Below are 7,749 nucleotides of genomic sequence, written 5' to 3'. Positions count from 1 at the left end.
TCGGACGAGGAAAGGAGATTGGGGCTGGACCGAATAGTGCGTTGCAATTACAATTTCATTGCCTCTATCTCATAGTACGGAGTAGAAGATAGGGTCTTAGTTCTTTCATGGTTCCCAACGGGACGTAGCTAACCCTTCTAAGATAACCAAGTCTCAAGCTAAAAAAAGCGTATCCTAGCCCAAGAGCTCATGGGACAATCAATAATAAACAGTGACACCCTGCAAGAACCAAACCTGACAGCGAGAGGAGAGGAGACATTCAATAAGTCAGTTAGCCCTGAACAAGGAATGAGAGAGTGAGAATTGAAAGCCCATTAAGAAAGGCTTTCCTAGGCCGTTTTGGATAACTACGCGTAGCCTACTCATCCGGCTCCCAACAGATGAGACCGTCCTTCTATGTCATCCGGAAGCTATTCCGAATCCTTCACACAAGAGGAAGCCCTGGTTCGACTAGCTTTATTTCCTTGCTTTGATTCACTTATTCCCTTTCTTTGAGGGCATTCCACGGCAGCAGATTTGCCACATCTAACCTCTTTCGTTGAGACGTTGGTCCCTGTTCTCGATTCAGCTTCAACTACGGAGGATCGGTCTTGCTGTTCCCAACCTGGAATCGATTCTGACTTCTACTACAATAATTATTATAACCACAACTTGTCTTGTAAGGCCAACAACGCAAGCTAATCTTGGGGTCTAACGAGGAAATCGTTAGATTGACTCGAAGAGGGCAATTGAGCAGGCCAGCGAACGGGGTTGTCGGTCCAATGAGGAGTGGGCCTAAGCGAAGCGTGGCTTGCTTGTTAGAAAGTGAGTTTACTTACTTAGCTTGCCAGTCCCATAAGGCAGGCAGTTTAGTTTACTGTTTGCCAGCGAGAGTAGCTGGCTTTAGGGTGCTAGTTCCCTTGAAAAGAACCTTACCGGAATAGCGGCCCTAGCTTCTAGTCCCACTTGTAGCCTGATCGGGACTTCTTTCTCTCTTGCTTGAATGCCAACTTTGATTACTCTGGTTAGTAGCTCCATACTTTCACCCCTTGCTTGAAATCCCTTATCTTACTGTAAGTGAATTAAGGTAGTTTACTTGTGCTTGCTCGTTAGAGAAAGGCAGCGAAGTAGAAAGGGAAGCTGGAGCGTTAGCTGGAAAGAAGTCCCGATGTTGAGCCAAGCTACTTGTTAACTCCAGGTCCCATCCGTCCTGCCGAACCGCCAACTCCGTTCACTACTGAAATCCCCTATTCAAGAAGAAAGGTAGATTGTGGCTAAGACTAAGCCAAAGAGGTGTCCGTGGACAGCCCTGTCTTAGACACTGAACTGCCGCTGCATTCACTTCGTTCACTCCTATTACAGGTTCTAAGACGAGGAGATTGTGACTAACCCAAGGATAGAGGTATAGTTGACGAGGAGAGAGGACTGGTAACCAACCCGACTCTCTTCCTTCCATTACCGACAGCTAGGAGTGCTGCTCTTCGCGCTGTGCTTGATTAGCTGTGCGCCTGCTTCATACAAGGTAGGGTATCATTGACTTCACACCAATCAAATAGAAAGACGAAAGAGAAGATCAATGCAAGAAGGGCGAGGCATCCAATGTGGACAGTGAATAACAACCCCCCTTTTATCGGCTGACTTCGTCACCGCATTGTTTAATAATCAAGGGGCCGGGCCTTTTCAAAGCTTGCTAAAGGCGCGTTAAAGGCAACGGAAATGCCCTTCTCGTCGATCTGTGAGTGGAAGCTTAGCCAGCCCGTCCACCTGTGGACTGAGAACGGCTAACTTTACTCTTTACTGAACTGCTTGTGGACAAGAAGAAGGCGCGAAAGCCCTAAGGGAAAGTCTTTTGAGTACAGGTGTAAAGAAGAAAGCTCTCCATTCCACAGCAGGACTTGGTAGTCAATGATAGTCCTTGATTCCTTCGCTAACCCGAGCAAAGCACCTTCCTTCAACACCCCTTGCTGCTCTCGCTGCACCATCTGTTGCCCGCTGCTTGGCTTGCTCTCTGGCTATCGGGCTATGCTTGCCGCGCAGAAGGCAATTTCCTTGACTGTTTAGGAGTGCAATTCGGGGTTAGAAACCTAAGTCAGATTCAGATTGGCCCCCACCGGCCTGACTTCTCTTTCTGCTGATGAGAGAAGGCCAAGAACTAAAAAATCCGAGGGGTTGACCCTTCGTGAACGTCACAACCGATGACCTATAGCCTTTATTATTAAACTATATGGTAATTGAAAGACTACAGAACAAAGTATGAACGTCCAGGAAGTTAGTTGCAAAGGGAAAGGGATTTCCGAACAACCCTGCAATCATAGAGGACGTCAGGATAAGAGGTAAGGAATCGATAGCAGCCTTGAGATCAAAAGTTTTATCTTTCTTCTCAAGTACTGCAACGGTTGGGTCTGGTTATAGGTACCATCCATTCAACACCTTGCCAAAACCGTCATGGCCCAATCATGTATAGGCCGTACCAAGGTCTGATACAAGGGCGAGCCAATAGCGAATAACCTTTTCTCGGCAATTCATCCGGCGACCTTCACTCCCATCCTGCCAAGCTGAGGCAATGCATGGCATTGTATCGTTCCACACTGTGGCAAATCGATACAAGTAGCCTAAAGAGCTTGCTATACAAAGGCATCTCCGGCCGAACGGTTAGGCAAGCCGGAAGCGCCTGGGTCAAAATCCCGTATACCAAAGAAGACGTCGAGAGTGTCACTTAACCATTCCCCTCCTGGGAAAGAAAGAAAGGCAAGTTCAGAAAGAACTAGCAATCCAATCCAGCCTGACGACTAGTAGGGGAAAGGTCTTCCTCTTGCAGTGGAAGCGGGAGTGGTTGAGTAAGCTGCTCCACTGAAGCTCATAGGCCTTGATGCCTTTACTAGCTGGCCCGACTAGGTTAACCTCATTAAGAAGACTGGTCCACCCACCACTAAGGCTAAATCCTGGAGCTCGGTTCGGTGGCACGTGATGGAAGACCTTTGCTTTGGGGAAGATTCATCACAGACCGGAGAAGCTAGGAGTACGAGTACGTTAACTCACACTCACCCCGATCCGTACACACGTACACCATAGACAGATGCTCCGCCCTAGTGATCAGAAGATCTGGCAGGGTCCATTCTCCTAGTTCCGTCATCCATCTAGACAAGGCTCTCAGTCCGCACGGTCGTTCACAGGTGGTGGGAGGGGACTCTTTCAATCTCTGTTTGCTTTGCGGTCTGTTGATCGCCGAATGCCGTCGTCTTCGGATGTGCAATGACTAAGGTTCAGAAGGCTGACCCGGATGGATTTGGGGCTGGTGGGGCAACTTAGGATGAAAGGCTGTTAAGCCCGGTGATTTGGACAACTATTTTATGTAATTTATCAATATCTTTCCGGATCGATACTTTGTTGATCGGATAGGAGATGAACTAGGTTCTTAGGTAGATTAGAGAGATGGAAAGGAGGGTTCACCTAATAAGGCATCTGGGAAATCGGCTTGTGAAAGAGAGGTCTCAAATCAAGTAGATGTTTAAGCAGCAGCGCTTTCTACTCTTTCAAATGGGAAAGGATATGTTGTTTAACCGAAAGCAGCCTGGGTAACCTACCCCTCTCAAGCGGGGAATAATGGCTACATTTCCGAGCCAGACGCCACACCAACCCTTAAGCAGATGTGGCAGTTCAGCCAACAAAAGCAGCTCTAAAGCAAAACGGCTTTTTCAAAGCATCACGCATGTTCCGATCAAAGGTCACAGGTGTAAACCACCTAACGGATGCCACAGTCTCACTTCCCACAGACCTCGTCCTTGAGGATGCCAACCGCTCCTTGATCCCTGGATCAAAGACCTTGTGTGCAGAACACTTTGACCACAGTCCTGCTGACCCAGCTGCTAGTCCCAAGCCTTATTAGAGACCAGGTTAGGCTCCTCCCACCGCTACTGGTGCAAGAACATCAGTTGACTTTGAAGCTTCGATCGTAGGATCGTTTTCACCATTTTATGTTATTTCTTGATCGAAATGAAAATCCCCACCTACTGGTTCTCAATCTTATTAAGCATTAACAAATGGGACAGATCTGGCAGTTAAAACATTGGTACAGGCCCCACTTTCTCCTTACTCCACTCGATCGGGACAAAGAGCAGGTACTAGTAATCTTCCTACTTACCGCCCTGCTGATTCGAAAGAACTCCGCGACACGGACTTTGGGAAAAGAAGGGAAGGATTTATTGCCCCAGAAAGACTGGAGTACAACGTAACCAAAGTAGGACTATTCCAGCGGACTAGAAAGTTCTTCTATTACGATCTTTCCTATGATTACTCACAATGGATCTAGCATGAAGCTCGGATTTGTGTGAGTGGAAGTGGTGCCAGGCAAGGTTTCGGATAACCACGTGTCATTGACAACTTTTCTACTCTTTCCACTGGAAAGATAGGAGATGTTTTCTAGCCAGAAAGGGCTGTGGTTGGGTGGACTGCTCCACATCTTACTATACACTATACCTAAGAACCTAGTTCATATCGAGACTCGGAAAAGGATGATCCTTTATGATATTAAAAAACTCGTTCTTGAGAGGATGTGGCAGAAGAACCATAACCTGATAGATTGGCTTTCGGGTCCACTGCAGTAGAAAGCTTGGCTAGCGTAGATAGGGATCCTTAGAATCGACATCTTCAAAGATAGTGAGGAGTGAATCTCCGAACGAACGGAGTCGAAAACTTAAGTCTTTCTTACAGACTGTGGAGTAAGATCTCAATCGGCAAGTCAAAAGATCGATCTCTTAGCCGGTCTAAGGTTACCTCCCTCATTTCCCATGTAGTCGGTATTTTAGTAAAGGGCTTATGGGCCTGCCGCTTTCTCGAATATCGATTTTGAACTTTCCAATTCGCTAACTAACTTATTCCGCATTATAGATGATGGATATTAAGCGTTGGAAGATTTCGTCGATAGTGTCGAGTTCGGGAAAGGAGGAATGCATTAACGTAAGAAAGTCTTGGAATTAATCGGAATAGCCCGATTGTCCGCCTTGCCCAACTTTTTTTGTTGATCGGTGCGTGACTAAAGAGTCCGAACAGAGCAAGACTCGAAAGGCATGTCCACCCACTACTCCAACCTTCCTTTCTCTAGGATACAACGCCGCCTAGCCTGCTTTCCTAATTGGCTTCCCCCACGAGAGCCAAACATCCTAGCTTCCTCTAGGCTCCTCTTCCAGCTTTCTTGCTGTTCGGTTTTCCCCTTGAGGTGGTCTGCCGTTAGTAGCGATTTTTCAATTCTTTGGAATCTTCTTGTCGATCCGCCGTTTGGTATAGTCTTTGTTCAGCTCCCGTGTCAGCGGCTGTTGGTATCTCTTGATAAAAAAGCTATTGCGCTCGTCTCTCTGTCGAAGAAGTCCTTCGTTCACTTCCATTGATTGCTTTGGCAGGCGACTTACGACTCGGGAACAACCAAATAGGGCACTTCTTATTGGAATTCCGAAAAGATCTAAAAAAATGGTTATACCTCCTTTTATACCGGTATACTCCTCTTCCCGGCCTTCCTCTCGGTCCCCCTTGGGTTGACCGTAATCGGGACTTGTGTTTTGTGACAGGGCAACCTTTAGGGTTGTATTCCTCTTGGCCTTTATTCACTTTGTCCCACCACTTTGTTGTGTGGCTAGCGGCAGGTGAAACCTGGCATCCGATTTCGTGCTGTAGAATCGCTATTCTCGGTGATGATGTTGTAATCGGGGATAGGGAAGTTGCCTTGGCCTATCGCGACATTCTGGATAAGTTGGGGGTGACAATTTCCACCCAAAAGTCTATTATATTCCACACAGGGTGCTTTTTAATTTGCAAAGCGATTCTGTGTCAAACGAGTTAAATCGCAGCTACTAAGCCTATCTCTATGAAATGTTGCATGATGACAAGTCACTTGTATGGACAACTCTCCGTTGGTCAAAAGTATGGAGTGAAAAGATTCTCCACTTTAGTTAGACTACATGGGGGTGGTTATCGAGTGTTAGCATCATGGAAGAATAGTAGTTCCAAACATTGGGAACGGGTTAGAAAGATGGCTGAGAAGCCGGTGAAAGGTAGCAATTATCCTTTAGAGTTTTGGATGAGTAGGGGTTACCCGATGGGTCCATACTTGAGAGGGCTCTAAACAAGCGCCTATATAAGGGAACATATTAAACCTAAGGAACTCTAGTGGATTCCCGATGAGTTTACCTTTGATGGAGAGGTAGAGTTCCGTCAGAGGACCATGGTAAGAAACTGGGTTTGGTTAAAATATCTCTACTGGTATCATACAACCGCATGGAATGATGATGCGACCCTTGAAGAACTGTTCCAACCTCCCGTTGTAGAAGTAGATTGGAAGGCCAGAGACGTGAATTCGCAAGAGTTTCGGACTTTTGGTCTCCTTTGGAAGACCTACGATTTTATTAAAGGTAAGTGGTGGAATTGGTCACCTCCGTGTTTAACGGAGTTTCGTGATCCTCCACCTGAAACATGTTGGATATTCGGGGGTATCAGTGGCAGAGACTACTTGGTCAAGCCTGAGGAGATTACACAACAAAGGGCAGGTAAGTGGGTCATCAAAGTACCGCTTGCTAACGAAATTTGTCTAATAGCTCAAGTTCCGGTTACGGGGGGGCAAAAGAAAGAGAGGGAGGACCCCCCCGGGGGGCCCCCCCGGGGGGGGGGGGGGGGGGAAAGGGGGGGGGGGGGGGGGGGGGGGGGGGGGGGGCACCCCCCCCCCCGGGGGGGAGGCGGGGGGGGGGGGGAGGGGGGGGGGGGGGGGGGGGGGGGGGGGGGGGGGGGGGGGGGGGGGGGGGGGGGGGGGGGGGGGGGGGGGGGGGGGGGGGGGGGGGGGGGGGGGGGGGGGGGGGGGGGGGGGGGGGGGGGGGGGGGGGGGGGGGGGGGGGGGGGGGGGGGGGGAGGGGGGGGGGGGGGGGGGGGGTTGTTGGGTTGTGTTTTATTTATTTTTTATTTTTAAATATTTTAGGTTGGTTAAAATAATTTTAGTAAATTAATTTGAGGTAGGATGGGGGGGGGAGGGAGGAGGGAAAGGAAAAGAAAACACCCAGAGAGCTATGTGTTGAATTCATACCTACTGGTAACAAATCAATGGAGAATTATTGAGGTTCTATCAGCTCAAAACCTTTCAAATTCTTTAACATGTGGACCTCTAATCATTCTTTCCTTTCCACTGTCAATGATGCTTGGGCTAAGCCGGTCCCCTGCCATTCTCTCCCCCTTATTGCTTTTGCTCGTAAGCTCCAGAACACTAAGGATTCCCTCCGTTCTTGGAATGTCTCGTCCTTCAGGAATATTACCTCCAGAGTTTCCTTCTGTCGCTCCGATTTAGCTTGAGTAAAAATCCCCTCCAATTCGATCCCCTTAACTCCCCCCTTATTAAGGAAGAAAAATCTCTCTCCATTACCCCACTTCTCTGCCCTCCCAAGAAGAAAGTTTCCTTAGGTAGAAATCGCGTCTCAAACGGCTTAAGTTGGGTGACTATAACTTGGCCTTCTTTCATTGGTCCCTCAGAGCCCGATACAACCTTAACTCCATTCCCCTCCTCTCCAGATCCGGCTCCTGGATCTCGGATCCCCCCAGTATTGAGGTTGAGGTGATCTCTTTCTTCTCAAATCTTCTCTCCCCTTCCTCCCTCCCTCCCCACTCTTCCCCCCCCCCCTGATTAATAAAACAATTGATCCCCTCTCCTTGAGCTCTCTCTGCTCTATTCCTTCCCATGATGAGATCCTCTGTGCGATCTGTTCCCATAAAACCAACAGGGCCCCTGGCCCAGATGGT

Source organism: Hakea prostrata, chromosome 1 (assembly GCF_041222555.1).
Source record: "Hakea prostrata isolate BN-2017 chromosome 1, UWA_Hpros_2, whole genome shotgun sequence".
NCBI classification, from domain to species: Eukaryota; Viridiplantae; Streptophyta; class Magnoliopsida; order Proteales; family Proteaceae; genus Hakea; species Hakea prostrata.
The sequence above is the reverse complement of the archived record's forward strand: the minus strand, read 5'-3'. Positions refer to the sequence as shown.